This window comes from Vicugna pacos, chromosome 27, assembly GCF_048564905.1.
Source record: "Vicugna pacos chromosome 27, VicPac4, whole genome shotgun sequence".
NCBI classification, from domain to species: Eukaryota; Metazoa; Chordata; class Mammalia; order Artiodactyla; family Camelidae; genus Vicugna; species Vicugna pacos.
In genome coordinates this window covers 17,838,685-17,855,802 of record NC_133013.1, presented here as the reverse complement: position 1 = coordinate 17,855,802, position 17,118 = coordinate 17,838,685, and the positions used below count along the sequence as shown (strand labels likewise).

General features: G+C 46.2%; 1 long non-coding RNA gene across 1 annotated transcript in view; it reads left to right on the top strand.

Annotated features, from left to right (window-relative positions):
- Nucleotides 1-7,762, top strand: part of LOC107035407 (uncharacterized) — a 51,771-nt gene extending 44,009 nt beyond the window's left edge. Inside the window, exons 4-5 of the long non-coding RNA XR_012064775.1 lie at nt 5,850-6,002; nt 7,450-7,762. This is a non-coding gene — a long non-coding RNA (uncharacterized lncRNA). The remainder of the gene's footprint in view (nt 1-5,849; nt 6,003-7,449) is intronic.
- The last annotated feature ends 9,356 nt before the right edge of the window (nt 7,763-17,118 follow it).

The following is a 17,118-nucleotide window of genomic DNA, read 5'->3' as shown; positions in this document are numbered from 1 at the left end:
AACAACCATTTTACTACCCGTTTCTACGAGTTCAGCTTTTTTAAGAGTCCACACGCAAGTGAGAGCATACAGAATTTGTCTTTCTCTGTCTGACGTACTTCACTCAGCATCATGCCCTCAAGGTTCATCCATATTGTTGCAAATGGCAGGGCTTCCTTTTCTTTTAATGGTCTGATAATTTCCCCTTGTGTATATAAACCCCATTGTTCTTTATCCATTCATCTGTTGATGATACTTGGGTTGTTTCCATGTCTTGACTACTGTGAATAATGCTGCAATGAACATGGAAGTGCAGATATCTCTTTGAGATAGTGATTTCATTTCCTTTTGATAAATACTTAGAAGTGGGATTGATGGATTATATGGTAGTTCTACTTTAAATTTTTGAGGAACCTCCATACTATTTTCGGTAGTGGCTGTATCAATTTATGTCCCCACCAACAGTGCCCTGGTGTCTCATCCTCTTGTAAGGACACCAGTGCTATCAAATTACAGCCCCACCCTTATGACTTCATTTAACTTAACTTACTCCCTTAGAGGCCCCATCTCTAAATACAGCCACACTGAGGGTTAGGTCTTTAACATATGAGTTTGGGGGACACAAACATGCAGCCCATAATATCACCCATATCTTTCTACGTTTGTAATGTGGCTACTAGAACATTTAAAATTACATATGTTGTGCACATTATATTTCGATTGGCAGCACCAGTCTAGATGTTGGCTTTAAAAATTGAAAATCAACTGTAGTGGGCTGAATGGTAACCCCCCCCCCCGCCCCAACACCAAATACGTCCATGTCCCAAACCTGTGATTGTGACTTTATTTAGAAAAAAAGGCTTCACAGATGTAATTAAGTTAAGGATCTTGAGGGGAGGAGATCATCCTGGATTATCTGGATGAGCCCTATTTGCAATGACAGGTGTCCATATAAGTGACCCACAGAGGAGAAGACACAGAAGAGAGTAGGAGGCAATGTGACCACGGAGGCAGAGGTTGGAGTGATGCAGTCACAAGCCAAGGGCTACTTGGAGCCACCAGAAACTGAAAGATACAAGGAAAGATTCTCCTTTAGAGCCTTTGGAGAGAGGCTGTCTTGCTGACACCTTAATTTCAGACTTCTGGCCTCCAGAACTGTGAGAGAACAAATTTCTGTTGTTTTTAAGCCACCAAATTTGTGGTCAGTTGTTACAGTTCTAGGAAACCAATACATAAATACAATATCATTTATAGTATTAGGACAAAAAATTGTGATTGGATCCACAAAGAATTAAGTGTGATTCTTTGCAATACAATTGTGCTTCTTGAAGGAGAGGTTCTTAGCATCAAGGTCAAATGGACTCTTGTTTATTACACTCCCTCTATTTCTTGAAATGAGCTTGTGTCAGATCAGTGATTGCTTTGGAGCAGAGAGGACTGACTGGGAAGGGACATGAGAGAATTTTCTGGAGGGATGGACATGTTCTTCATCTTGACAGTGGTGTAAATACGGGATGTTAAATGGAAGTACACATTTGTCGAGGCTGATTGAGTGGTACTGTTAAGCTCTGAGTACTTTTCCATATGTATGTTATAGCTCAATTTTAAATAAATAAACAGCTTGATTCTGATGGGGTTTAGGGCAGATTGCCTCCAAATATCCACTTTGGCATATTGATTATTTTGAATTAAAGTTACTGGAGAAAGAACCAGTGCAAAAAAGGACACTCTGACCCTCTCTTTGTTCCCCTGAAAACAGGAAATAAATCTCCCACATGAGAGGTACCCTCCCTGCACCAGGAGGTTAAGAGACATTCTTATCGCCTGTGATAGGGAATTCAGGGCTGAGAAGGCCAAGTAAACAAAGTCTGCTTTGTTTCTTCACTAATTAGTACCCAAGCCTAAATTTCTTTGTCTTGTCAGTTTCTCACAGTTTTTTGTTTTTGTTTTTGTTTTTTTTTAGTTCATCACAAATGTATTGTTTCTTTGTCTAAAAGATATAAAATCTAACCTGCTTTGGTCATTTCTTTGCATCTCATATTTCTGGGAACTCCCATACGTACAAAATTAAAGTTTGATTTTCTCCTGTTAATGTGTCTCATGTCAGTTTAATTATTAGACCAGCCAGAAGAACCTAGAAAGGTAGATGGAAAGTTTTTCTTCCCTGACACTTTATATATGGATGGTGACTTCCTTATATCACTTTTTGTTTTCTCTAGAGTTTTAAAATTGCTTCTCCCCCTGCTACCTTTCTTTTTTTTGGCAGAGCAAAACTCCTCCTCTTTCATAAACATTATCTGTTGGTTGAAACCCACTTTCTCATTGAAAGCACTCTTCATGTAACTCCTTGACTTCTTACTGTAACTGAGCTACTCATCTATAGGTCTGTGGACAACTGTCATTCTAGGATTTCTTTTCCTTAATTCCTTTTTCATTTTGCTGGAGTTTGTCCTTGAATTTTTTTTTTTTCCAGAAAAGACACATGGGAAGTCAATGTTCTGAGTGTTTACATTTCTGAAAAAATTTTTTTGCTCTTTTGGCTGAGCATACAGCTACAGAATCAAAACAACATCTCCTGAGGACTAGGAAGGCATTGTCTCTACACCTTCTAGAATCCACTACTGCCGCTAAGGCTATTTATTCTTTTGCAGGTGACCTGCTTTTCCCTCCCCAGAAACTTGGGATTTTTTCCATTATCCTTAGAATGTTGTAATATCATGGAGGCTGTGTCTAGGCATTTTGTTTGGGTTTTGTTTTGTTGCTTTGTTTATCTTGCTTGAGACACGAGCCTTTTCAATCTGAAGATTCGTGACTTTCTTCAATTTATGGATATTTTCTTCTATTATTTTCATCCTCACTGTTTCCTTCCTCTCTTCCTCCTCTTTCTCTGGAACTTTCAGAGGGACTGCCCTCCTGTTCCTTATTTTTACCCCCCTTTTTGGAACTTCTCTATCTGCCTGTCCTTGAAGTGCTGGAATTCCCCCAGAGACCAGCCAGAACATGTCTTATCACGCCCCGCATCCTCTCGAGATGATCACATCTATTCTACAGCTTTACTTCTCTCCTGTTTTGAGGCCTGTGCCTTTCTCCACAAGTCTCATGAGCTCAGACCCAAATCCCTTCTACCTGCTCAGTCCACACAGTACTTCACAGATAACTTAAAATCTTAGGCAAAATCACTTTCTCCTCACTTGTAAAAAATCAAACACATTTATGTGTCTCCACGCCTCTCAGTGCTCTACTAGGATGCTTCTGACAGTTCTGGTCACCATATGTGTGTGTATATAGGGGTTGTTCCCCATGCTAACCAATGCTGTGACACCAGCCAGATGTCCTATAATTAACTCAGTTCTGACACCATCTACCTGGAGATAAGCATCAGATCCACAGGTTAAGCCCCTCCCACCGCCAGACACCCACTGCCAATTGCAAGTCCAGGTTGTTACCTGTGCTTCTGACCCACTGGCTATAAATTGGAGGTTCTCACCATTCCTTCCTTGAGTTCAGTTAATTTGCTACAGCAGCTCATAGAACTCAGGGAAACAGTTTACTTACTAGTTCTTGGTTTATTACAAAGGAAGAAGAAACAGCTAGATGAAGAGATACACAGGGCGAGCTGCAAAAGGGTCCTGAGCCCAGGAGTTTCTGACCTTATGGAGTCTGGAGTGTGCCAGCCGTATTGGCACATGGATGTGCTCTTGTTCACCAACCCATCTTTTTGGGTTTTATGGAGGTTTTGTTACACAGGCACAATTGATTAAGTCACTGGCCATTGGCAACTGAACACACTCAGCAGCCCCCTCTCAAGCTCCACCCAGGTCGGGGCTGAGGCTGAAACTTCCAACCCACTGATCACCAGGTTGGTTCCCCTGCCAACCAGCCCATACTAGGGCTTCCCAAAAGCCTCCTCATAGTATAAACTCTTGTGTGATTGAAAGGGGCTTGTTATGAATAACAAAAGGATCTTTATGGCTCTCTTCACTTAGGAAATTCCAGGACTTTTGGGAGCTCTGCGCCAGAAAGCCGGGGAGGGGAGACCAAATATATATTCTTATTATAAATCACAATATCACACCACTCCTTCGCCAACTGTCCACATCCTTTGCTCCCTGTGTCACTTAATGGCATCACCACCCAGGCAGCTTCTGCAACACTGTGAGACACTGGGTTCTGTCCCCTGGGTCTCTGGAGAGTCTCCTACACCTGTGCCAGTCCCCACCTTTCCGTGCTGCAGGGTCTGGCTTGGTTCCTGCCCTAGTTCTTTAAAATCACCTCCTACGGGGCTCCCTCTCTCTGTCCCACTGCTTCTGTTGTTGTCCTCACTTTTGTGGAAATGAGAGAAGAGATAGATAGGAAGAAATGAGGAGGAGAAGGGAGTAGGAAGGAAAGGAGGAAGGAAGGGAAGATTAGAGACTGGAGGGATGGGTCATTCCTGAAGGAGGAAGGCTGCCAATGCATTTTTAAACTTTAATTTAATTAATTGATGTATTTTTTAAAATTTAAGTACAGTCAGTTACAATGTATCAATTTCTGGCATACAGCACAATGTCCCAGCCATGCATACACATACATATATTTGTTTTCATATTTTTTTCATTAAAGGTAATTACAAGATATGGAACACAGTTCCCTGTGCTATACAGAAGAAACTTTTTTAAAATCTGTTTTTATATATAGCAGCTAACATTTGTAAATCTATCTCAAACTCCTTTTGATCCATAGACTTGTTTTCATGCTGCTGCAATTCAGATAAAATCACGCTCACGGGCAGCCTTAAAGGGGAAAAGAAGTCAGCAAAGTGTGACCAGCTTGCTGAGGGGTGAATGTAGACAGGTCAGGGAAGGAGAGGAGGACCCGGAAGAGGGGAGAGAGTTCCCCAGCTCACTCCATGCAGGGCCTTTCAGAACAAGCTGGGGGAGCCCCTCCTTCTCAAAGCCCCCCTCACGTCCCTGTGTGAGCAGAACTTACTGGGACCAGGAGCCTCAGTCCCAGAAGCTACACAGATAGTGAGGACAGTTCAGATCTGGGAATACAGTAAAATCCGAATTGGTTCTAGTTGGAGAGGACTAGGGTGGGAGGAAGAGAGAGAGATTTATTTTAAGAGATGGGCTGATAGGTCTGCAATTTCTAAGGCAGGCTGGCAGGCGGGAAACTCAGGCAGGAATTGGTGCTGCAGGTTCTTTTCTTACCCAGGAAACCTCAGGTTTGGCTCTTACGGCGTTAGATTGATGGGATGAGGCTGACGCACATTATGGAAGATCATCGCCTTTACTAAACGTCAACTGATTGTCACTGTTAATCATATCTATAAATAGCTTTACAGAGGCTCCTAGATTCATATTTGATTAAATACTGGTTACTATACCCTAGCCAAGTGGATGCATAAAATTAACCGTCGTAGTAGGTAAGGTGGGGAACAGAGCAACCAAATTTTGTGTTTCTACTTCAAGGCATCAGAGAATCACAGGGAATGGAAAATGGCAGTGTCTTCACATGACTCACCATTTTGAATGAAAGTCAAGAAGTTTCCTAAGGTTTAGCTCCTGTTGATTTGAACTCTGGTTACAGTTGGTTTCCCAGAAGTCCAGGTGCTTTCCCAGGACCAGTGCTTTTCAGCTGGGTGTTGGATAATTATGGAATGGAGACAGATTATTTTCAGTGTTTGAATTTTAAGAGGAATAGGCAGGACAGGCCAATAGGCAAGCCATGACACCATGTTGGGGTAACAGTGCTGGGTTCGCTGGCGTCCACTAGGTTATGACGCAGTAACAGTTCACTCCCATCTCAGTGGCTTACCACAACTGTGGCTTGTCTCCCACTCACATTGTATGTCAGTGGCTACAGCTCTGTTCATGTGACTTCTCATCCAGTACCCATGCTGAAGGAGGATCTCCTGTTTGAACCTGGTATTCCCATGGCAAAAAGGAAGACCAAGAATGTTGGAAGAATCACGCAATGGCTCTTCATGCTTCTGTCGGAGCTGGCATAGGTCACTTGTACTCCCATCTCACTCACAGCACCAGGTCTGACAATGGGGTGGGGAGGGTATCCTCTTCCCTTAGGGAGGCCCCACAAATCTCATGGTGGGGCTAAACAATCCCTTTACAGGAAGCGGGGCAGTGGATAATGGGAACTGTAACACAGTATCCCATGCCTGGCTGGCTTGCTTTAACAGCGTAATTTATCGAATGCAATTGACAAGTGAAGAAAGTCATTTTATACCAAGAAGTCCATGGGAGCACAATAATAAAACCAGGTGGTACTGACCTGGGTTCTTGGCCTCTTTAATCAATGGAAATTGATAAGAGACCAGATGAGAAACTCAGGCAAGGCTTTACTGGGATTCATGTTGCAGCATGAGGGAATGACAACAAGTAATAGGGCCCTTGCTCACTCCTGGAGGGTGGGGCCTAAGCTGGTTCCTTAAATGGGAGTGAGGGTAGGGGTGGTACTGTGTGCAGGGAACATGCGGAGTCCCCTGCTTTTGCTCCCGTACCTGAGAAATGGCAGTTGGGTTTTGGTCTTTTTGTACTTTGTTATTCATAATTTGCCCCAACTGTGCATGAATGCAGTTATTTTAGTCCCTTACAGTTTCTTTGTATTCTATTGCTTGAGGAGACATTTGTCCAGGTGCAAGCACTGCAGTAAAGCGTCCCAGGTCCCAGCTTATCTCACAGGCACTGGGTAAAAAGATCCAAACTTGGGCAGAGGGCTATCTTTCCAATATCATCAATTCATGATATTCTAGCCATCATGTCAGAAGGAGGCTGCTGGGATTTCCCGCTGGCCCAGGCTCAGGGCACTGCCCTCCCCGGGGTTATGGGTTCAGCCTGTCTGGGATCTTGGTGGTAGGGTTTTTTTGGGTGTTTTTCTTTCCTAATAAACAAAGCGAGGGGTCAGATGGGATGAGCTGGCCACACTGTCTGAAACCTCCGGAAGTGCTGTGGTTTCGACTGCTGTAAACATCTGGATGCAAGAGGCCATGTGGGCAGATGCAGACTAAGAGGAGACCCACACTCTCCAGAAGCCACAGGCCCTGACTTCTCTGCCTCCCTGCAACCTTGTTTTGGCAAAAGAATCAGATTGTTAGAATAGTAGACTTTCAGATCAAAAATAGAATTATGTAATCATAAAAGACAAGATTAGAAAGGACACTGGATATCATCTGGGTGTAGCCTATTGAAAAAAGAAAGCCCAGATATGGTAAGTGGCCAGCTTGAGGTCCCCCAGGGAAAACTGGGCATGCTGCATCCCATCACCCCAGCACCTAGCACCCAGCAGGTACTGGGTCTGTGTGTGCTCAATGAGGGAAGAATAACAGAGTGCATTCATCCATGGATCCCACTCCAGAATTTCCAGGCAACAAGGCTCCCAGTGAAGGGTTAGGCAGCATGGTAAAGGTCTTCAAGATCTGAGATTCCATTTGTATATCTAGTGATGTGTGATGCTTCTCTTGATTTGTGACTCCAGTTTTTCCAGATTGTGTCAACTCAATGGAAAAGCATTTTGGATGTCCCATAAATAATCTTGATCCCCACACCCAGCAAGCAAATCAGCACACAAAACTCTGGAGCCTGCGGGTCTGGCATTTCTGCTGGGAAATGGTGAAGCATCAGTGGAGCGGTCTGGGGGAAGTGAGCCTCCGAGACTTGACTTCTGTTTCCTTCATCCAGACTTTCCCAAAGCTGGTGCTCTGAGATTCCACTTCAGAAGGCAAATGTTTACAGGTGTGAATGGAATGTACGAAATGCCAAATTAAATAAAATTCAACAGGTTGTGTTAATACTAACAAAGCCTACCTTTATTGAGTCCTTACTACCGGCCAAGCACTGTTCCCAATGCTCTAACTGTACTTACCTAACAAAGCACCCAAAAGGTAGATACTGCTATGAAAACACTGGGGCACAGAGAGGATCAGGAACTTGTCCAAGGTCACACAGTGAGAAGAGAGTAAGAGCTGGGATTTGAACCCTGACAGTCGGGCTCCAGAACCCACACTCAGCCTACACCCCATTCCTTCCTGCAATGATTATCACTACTGATTGAGTGCTTACCTTGGGAGGAGATGGGGGGAGCATTCAGCTACTGCCTTAGAGCTATCTTATTTCATTTACTCTAGAACAATCCCTTCAGGTGTACGGTAACATTCCCACTTAATGCATAAAGAAACAGACTTGGAGAGACTGAAGGACTTGCCCAGGGTCCCAGCACTAGTTGGTGGTGGCACTGGAATTCCAACATGGATTTGATTTCCAAATCCCTCCTCTCCCAGGTTCTTAAATGTTGACAATTGTTGAAAGTGGATGGTACAGCCAAAGGGTTTAATTTTACTATTCACCTTAGTTGTGTATATTTGAAAACTGCCTTAGGAAAAAACAAACAACAGCAACAACAAAACAACCCAGCTATGCCCTTAGCCACCACGTTGTCCCCCTTTCACAGGTTACTGTGTGTTTCCCTGATGCGCAGGAAGGAAAGGTGGGGAAGGTTAGACCTGGGTCAGCAGACTTTCTGTTTCAAACATAGAGCCTCTTTTGTTTTCTTTGAGCATTTTATGAGACAGGGATTCTGAGACCTCTCTTTGAGAAGCTGATCTCACTCTGTGAGGACACGGACACTGCTGGAGTCTGTACCACCAGAGAGCTGCCTTCCAGTGGCTCTGGTCCTGGGGCTGGGTATCAGCAGGAAATCAGGAGAAGGCGGGGAGTCAGGTCCCATGGAGAAGGCTGTCAGAGGTTGTGCTCCAGACACTATCCAACCAGGCATTGAGGAAGCCTCGCTGAGCAGTAGCCACGGATATACAGACACACCCCGGGGTACGGGAGAGGGTCCGTGAGCATTTCCAGGTCACTGCGGAAGGCAGATGTGCCCAGCCAGGCTGGGACTTGAAATTCCCCAAATTTATTACCACAATTTATCTTCATTATATACCTTTCCATTTGCAAGACACTGTCCCGCACAGCAACTCATATCATCTTCACAGTACTCAGGTAAGGTGGGCCATGTATCACTTCCCCCACTTTACGGACAAGAGAAGGATTTATGTGAATCATCAAGAACACACCTTCAAGGCCACACAAGGGAGAGCGGGATGCACGCCCAAGGCATCAGGGCCTTTGCCGTTCTGTTACCCAGTGCCACCGGGGGTTGGAATCTTCACTTTTGGGGGATCTGTTTGGTCTAGAAAATGTGGGTACAACCCGAGGTCACATGGGTATGTTTGGAGGGGGCCGCATAAACAGGAGGGGTGGACAGAGCTGGTGTGAAATGCCTGTTATCGGGAGAGACAGGTTCTTCACGCAGGCTCTGGCTTTGGATGGTAAGAGGCTGGATTCTTGAGCCCATGAGGCTGAAAGTGGAGGGGGGGCCATAATCAGGGAGGGAGGGAACAGGTCCAGGAAGGGGTTCGGGGGACCCTGGGCTCCTGACTGGGTTTATCAGGCTTGTCCCTCGGTGAGCCCTGCCTCCACTAGGGGCCGCTGAGTGGAGGGACCGCCTGAGCCTCCAGGCTGACTCACTGCTGGGCCGCCCCTCTCCTGGGTCCTCCCCTCCCACATTCCATCTGCCACTGTTCCTTTTACTGTTGTTTACTTCTGCTCTCAAACCTCCTCATTATTGTCTTTGTGTTATCACCAGGGGTTTTACTGTGAGTGACACCTACCTTCTTTGGCTCTTTGTTCTGTGACTTTCTTAAAAAAGAAAAAAAAGATAAAAGAAAAGAAAAGGAAAGAAAAGGGAAAAATAAGTCATCTGGATATTTACAAAAAACAAAAACAAAGTAGGGTCCTTTCACCTAGGCTTGGAAAGGTGCGGTGACCACCAATTACACTTCTGAATAGAAGGAGCAGAACTGTGATTCTGGCCTGATATTTTTTGTTTGTTTGTTTTGGTAAAATATGCATAATATGAAATTCACTATTTTAACCATTTTAAGGTGTACAGCTCAGTGACAGTACATTCACCATGTTGTGCAACCAGCATCGCTATCTAGTTCCAGAACATTTCGTCACTCTGAATGGAAACCCTCTTATCTATTAAGTGGTCACTCCTGGCTCCCCTGTCCCCCATCCCCTGACAACCACCAATCTGCTTTTTTTCTCTATGGATTTGCCTGTTCTGAACACTTCATATACATGGACTCACACAGTGTGTGGCCCTTTGCGTCTGTCTTCTTTCACTTAGCAGAGTGTGTCTAAGGGTTATCCATGTTTCAGTGCACATCAGACTTCATTCACTTTTATCCCTGAATAATATTCCTTTGTATGAATAGATCACATTTTGTTTATCCACTTCTTGGGGATAAACATTTGGGTTGTTTCCATCTCTGAACTATTGCGAATAGGGCTGCTATGAACATCTGTGTGCGTGTCTTTGTTTGAACACCTGTTTTTGATTCTTTTGGGAATATACCTAGGAGTGGGACGGCTGGCTCATATGATAATTCTACGCTTAACTTACTGAGGAACACTGTTTTGATTTTTGACATGTAATTTGAATCTTATTTTTAATGTCATCCCCCCCATAGAAAACATGTAGAGAGATACCAAGCCATGTTTCAGGAGGGCAGGGGTGCCAGGTCATAGTGGTACTGGAGTCGCCTGCCAGGCCAGAGCCACCTGCAGGGGCAGAGAGCCTACCTCCCCTGTGGGGCTGCCTGCACCCTCTTCCCACCTCGGTGCCAGGGGGCGTGGACAACAGTGATGATAACGGTCAGCATGTATTCAGCGTTTATTCTGTTCCAGGCACTGTTTCAGATAAGAAATGTGAACAAAAGGGCACTTGTCCTTTTATCTGAATCCCTGCCCATGGCTACCCTCACTGTCCATTTTTAATATCATTTCAATTATCTAATAAAAATGTCCAGGTGTGTATGGGGTTGTGACGTTATTTCATAAGCTTTGGCTTACTATGTCTCTCCCCGCCACCCCAAGTCACTGTGGGAGGACTCATGTGTCCTGAGACATGCAGGAGACACAACATAGTATAGTGATTGCTAACATCTGGGCTCACATGTGGCCTGCACCACCTTCTAGCTGTGTCACCTGGGTCACTGTCCTTAAACCGTGCTTGAGTTGTCCATCTAGAAAAATGAGCACATCTTCATAGGGCTGTTGTGAGGTTCATAAGCCTTAATACATGTAACATGTATGTGCACGTCTGGATACCCAGAACCTGTGAATGTGACCTGATTTGGAAAAAGGATCTTTGCAGATGTATTTAAGGTAAGGATCTTAAGATGAGATCATCCCAGATTACCCACACAGGCCCTAAACCCAATAAGTGTCCTTATAAGAGACAGAAGAGGAGGAGACACACAAGGAGAAGGAGGAGAAGGCCATGTGGAGATGGAGGCAGAGCTTGGAGTGATGCAGCCACAAGCCAAGGATCGCCTGGAGCCACCGGAAGCCGAAAGAGGCAAGGAAGCATTCTCTCCTTGAGCTTTTGGAAGGATTGTGGCCCAAGCGATCCCTTGACTTTGGATTCTGGCTTCCAGAACTGTGAGAGAATAAACTGCTGTTGTTTTAAGCCACTGAGTTTGTGGCCTGTTATTCATTACGGCAGCCACAGGAAACTAACACAGACTTCAAGTAGAGTTCTTGCTAAGCGCTCTATGGGCGTTAGCTGCTATTATGTAAGGGTTAGCTATGATATCGTTCCCTCGGTGTGTGAACTGCAGTCCAGGGTTTGCTGAGCTTTCACTGGGACTAGGGATGGTGTGGAGATACGCAGCTTTTGAAAGGAAGTGGTAGCCCAGGCTTCTGTTCCCAGATGATACTCCTCTCCAGGAAACCAGGGATTGACCCAGAATTTCAGTTCACCTCTGGACTCGGGCCAGTTACCCCAGCATCATGGACCATCTGGTCAAGGAGGTATTCTAGCAGGCGCTGTGGCTGTGGCTGTGGCTGTGGCTGCTGCTTTGGGGGGCCTTCAGGGATGATGGGGAGGTTCATGCCACACTGCCCAGAGCCAGAGGGTAAGTTCTGACCTGGTATGCCCACGGTTATCTGATTCAGGGCCCTCACTCCTGTCTAGAGCCAGGCAGGAAATGCTGCCTCCAGCTGTGTGCAGCTTTGTTCCTGGGGGAGGATGAGGTTGAAATTCTAGGAATTTCCAAATGAATGGGGTTGGCCTGAGGGAAGCTGATGTTAAAGGAATGTGAGGGGCTCGAGGTCTAGCTGGGAAGGTAGTGGAGCTGTCTGCTCCCCAGTGAGCTGGGAGCCTCTTCCGGCTTCAGCAGAAGCAGCACAGGCTGCAAAGCTCTGTTCATCCCTCTGCAGGGACTGTGCTCCCAGGATTTCATAGCACTTAACTGCATCTCAAGAATTCTGTTTGCTCGGTGGATGGATTGCTGCTTTTCAGACACCAGCTGAAAACGTCAAGTGCCCAGCACTGGTCAGTGAGTCATTTTATAACTAGAATGATCATCCTCCGGTTTATCCTCTCTCCCCAAATTTAGGTTTCTGTAAATTAAGTTTCCTGAAGTGGTTACACATAGAAAGGAAGAAAAGGAGGAAAGCAAACTCTCCTCTCACATGGTCCAAAGAAGCAGCTGCTCCACAGTCAGGGCTTTCTATTGTCAGACATGGATTTTAAGTCATTAAATGCATTGCCTCATTTAATCTTTACATCCACCCCATGCGGTAAGTGCTATTACTTTACTGCCCTTCTTAGGGATGGATCCAGGTTTGTGAAGCTTATAAAATTGGGGGGCCCTCTTTTAAAAAATTAAATTGCAGTTATATAACTGTAAATACAAAATAAGGTCCAGAGTCTTGGCAAATGAGGGGTCCCAAAGCATCGTTAGCTTAGCAAATGCAGAACTTGCATCTATGAGAGGCTGAGTCTGTTGTCCAAGGTCACAAAGCTTGTAATCAGTAGACAGGGAATTTAAAGCCAGTTCTGCCTGACTCTTCAGCAACACACTGCCCTTCTCTGCGAATGAGAATATACACACACAGCATGGACCATGTGCCAGCACTGTTCTAAGTATTGTACATATTTTAAATTGTTTAATGTTCACAACAACCTTGTGATGTAGGTATTATTTTTACTCCCAACTTTTGTATCTGAAGACATTGAGGCACAGAGAGGTTAAGTAATTTGCCAAAGGTCACGCAGCAGTAGATAGGAATCCTGAGAGACTGGTTTGCTGAGAAATACAGTTTGATTTTGTAGTAAACAGAACCTAGAAGGTTACCTTCAGTCTCCTTCAGTATCAAATGCTCTTGGAGAAAAAAATTGAACCTGAACCTTTTGTTTTATGGCTTCTCTAAAATTTTAATCCCTAACCCCAGTTAAATTCTTGGGTCTCAGTCTGAATTTAAGGCAACTTTGTCAAGATCCAGGATTTAAAAGAGAATAAACTGTACCTTAAAAATATAGGGTGGTGAGGGTATAGCCCATGTGGTAGAGCGCATGCTTAGCATACATGAGGTCCTGGGTTCAATCCCCAGTACCTCCTCTAAAAATAAAACCTAATTACCTGCCCTCCACTGAAAAAAAAAAAAAAAGGTAAAAAATAATATATAGGGGGGTAAGTTTATCAGAACTCTTATCGTCAAATGATGTTTCACACTCTTTGACCCATACAGACTCTTATGGAAATCTGCTCTGAGGAAATCATCTTAAGGACGATGCATTATGCATAGCAGTGTCCATCACAGAGTAAACACTGGAAAATAATTCAAAAGTCCCACAATAGTAGAATGGTTAAACAAATCATGGATGAAACACTGGACAACAAGCAAAGGTGGTGTTTACAGACTTACAGGAAAATGCTTATGTTTTTAGTTTAGGCTTTAAAAATAGTCTATAAAATTTTATACAGAGCTTTCTAGCTGCACATTGATGCATAATACATTATTATAAAGCGTAGTGACTTAAAACAACTCACACATTTATTATCTCACAGTTTGTTTGGGTCTGGAGTCTGAGCACAGCTTAGTCGGGTCCTCTGCTTCCGAGTTTTTCATGCCTTCTATGGATTATCACAGCTAATCCTCAGAACAAGCTAGGCAGTTGCTTTTATCAAATCCATTTTACAGACAAGGAAAAAGAGGTTGAAAGCAGTGAAGTATCTGGCCTGAGGCTACACAGCTCAGAAGTCGCAGAGCCAGGACTCTAAGAACAGATACCAATCTCTTAACATTTTGTGCCGATGAAACTAGAAGCTCCAAGAAGTGTCTTAGACCTCTTGATGCCCCAGTGTCCTGGCTGAAAGGCTAGTACAGAGTGGCCATGCAATGTCAGTGGAGGAGTCGAGGAGGGGCTGGGAACATTTTGAAAAGATTCATCTCTGGCTGATGCTGGGGCTGGGAGGAGAAACCACAGGTAAAAGCATGTGTTCCCTCTGCAAATGGGCCTCTGGGGTGAACGTGGTCTTGCAGGAAGCTGGATTCTAGATCCAATCTCATTGCCATCAGGCCCCAGCCCAAAGTCCTGCTCTGATCAACCAAGGACTGGGCCCCTTACTCTTCTGAAGGCTGGCATTGGAAGTCATGTCATCATGGAAGGGTGTGATTTTCACTTGGTGCTGGTGTCTCCAAAGATTGTAATAGTTTTTCTAGTTTCTACAAATAATCCCAGGCCCCTGGGAATAGGTTTCCAGTCCAAGATCCATCATCCATCACTTTTAGCTGGGTGACCTAGGGCACGTCCCTTTTGGACCTCAGGGTCCCACCTGTGCTTGTCTGCACCCTTCCTTGCCCAGCAGTGCAAGCCAGTGCGTGTGTGTGTGTGTGTGTGTGTGTGTGTGTATGTGTGAGTGCTTTGTCACTCCCACGGCTCTAACACCACTTCCTGTCACATGCCAGGCATCCTGCTGGCATTTCATTTATGTTAACTCACTTCATCTTCACAACAAACCAGCGAGGTCCTCACTATTACCCTTGGGTTTTGTTTATTCAATTCAAATTCTATTTTTTTAATATATAGTAATTGAAACAACTCAAAGCTTTAAAGCTCCAAAAAGCACACTCTGAAAAGTCCCCCTCCTTCCCCTAACCCTTAGCTGCCCAATTTCCCTTCCAGGCAGCAACCCAAACAGCCCGTTTCTTGTTTATCCTTCCAGAGACGCTTCATGCACACAGAAACAAGCGTGTACAAATGTTACGTCCCCTCCCCCACCTTCCCAAATGGTGGCACGCCATCCACACAGTCTGCACCTCATAGCAAAGTACCCGATCCTCACTGTTTTAAATGAGAGGACCCTGAGGTTACGGATCCTGGATGGGGAATCAGGTCTGTCAGAATGCAAAGCCCATGAGGCTCTGACTCTGGGAGGGAGCATCCGCTGGCTGAGGGTGCCTATTCAGGGCTTTTCCTCAATGGGCCTGAGCAGCTCTGATCATCACACCTCCCGGTGCCAAGAGAGCTGGGAAAGAACCAACGGCCCTGCCTGGCAGAAGGTTCCAGGACCTGGAGAAAAAAAGAGTTTTGTTCTTCACCCTCTGAAGACTGGCAGAAGTTGGCCTGCCCGGCCATGCTGCCTTTCTCTCTGCTCTCTATAAGAGCAAAAGAGTCTTCTCTTCCTGCCAAGACCTGATGGCAGTCCGGCGGGTCCTGTGGTGGTCCCTCCAAGGCTCCCGCTCCCACGCCTCACCTCCTTTGATGGCCTTGCAGGCCATGGACAGCTGCGGTGGTCCCTGCCAAGGCCTGGGGACCTGGCCTCCCTGAGAATGTGCATCTGCTCCGTGTCTGGATCTAATTGCTGTGCTGGGAAGGGACTCTCCGTGCCCGAGGTCCACGCCAACCGGCCTTCTGGAATTGGCGTTGGGATGGGGGGGACAGGGCCAGCCAAGGCTGATGAGGAAATGTCATTTGTAGTTAAGTGTGTTTTTATGCTTTTCCCTACAAAAAGCCCCATTTGTGGCTTCTCTGTCACCCGCTGTCCCCCAGGCTCTTTGCTCCTCAACAACACTCAGTCTGAAATGTCCGCTGGGAGGCTGCTGGCAGCATCCGGTGCACTTGCTTCCCAGGGAGCCTCCTTGGTCCCAGCTCCCTGGCTGAGGGAGGGAGGTGCCGGGCTGGAGGGAAGTGCTGGGAGCCGGGGGTGTGGGGGTAGCTGCCCACTGCTGACAGCTCTGATGAGGTTTCTTCCCAGGAGAGCCAGTGTCCCAAGCCAGGATGGACTCTTTTTGCTTTTAGAGCCTGGGCTTCCAGGCAAAATGGCCTGCAGCTGTTTCCCTGAGCAAACAGCAGGAGGGAGGCTCCTCTGGGCCTCAATCTCCCAACTGTGAAATGGGCACAAGAAGGAGATTTGATGACAGTGAGGGAGCTCAGATGAAACAGGGGGAAGGGCAGTCTCCAGCCGGAGTCTTTATGGGAGAAGTTTTGCTGGAAGAGCAGAAACAGGTGGGGAGGAGAGAGGCTTTGTGTCGGCTGGGGTCCACACGTACGCCCTGGGGGAAGTGGGCCTCTAAACTGGCTTTAAGGAGACATACCCCTGGGGCATCTTCAGCAGTGGGCCTGCCCCTTTGGGGGATGGCAAGGAGGGGCATCCAGGTTCAGAGTGTAGGGCCCACCCCCTGAACTGAGCAGCACAATGTGAGTGCAAAGGGGCTGCAGGGACGGCTCAGGGAGGTAACGCAGGCTGGAGATTTCAGTAACAGCAGCAGGAAAAACGGTTGGGGTGCTTGGAGTGGGCAAGAAAGAGTCTGTTGGTTCTCTGGGCGGGGGAGGGGGTGGGGTGGCAGGACAGCAGGTGGGCACGTGTTCTCTGGGAGGTGCTGGGGAAGCCAATTGGGGACCGTCACTCCCAGGACACAGGAGCCCGGTAACAGGTGTAACTCTGAAGGGGGAGGGTCTTGGGAGACCCCCTCCCTCCACATTCACCAGGAAGTTCCCGCAACTGGTGGGCATCTACTTGCTACTTCAAGGAGCAAATGGGTTCTCACAGTTCTGTTGAGGTCCCTGGCGCTGAAGGCTTTAGAGCTGCTGCTGGAAAGCCTAATGGAGAGAGGCATGGAGGGTGCAGTGTGTGATTCCCATCATTTGTCCAGTCTCTGAGACACTGTGGTCTCTGTCAGATTGTGTCAGACTGTGTCAGAATGTGTTGCCGTCTGCCTTGTTAGCCCTGGATGAACTTACTTCTCTACTGGGCTTTGAGCCCCTTCTGGTCACCTTTATGTCGCTTTGGCA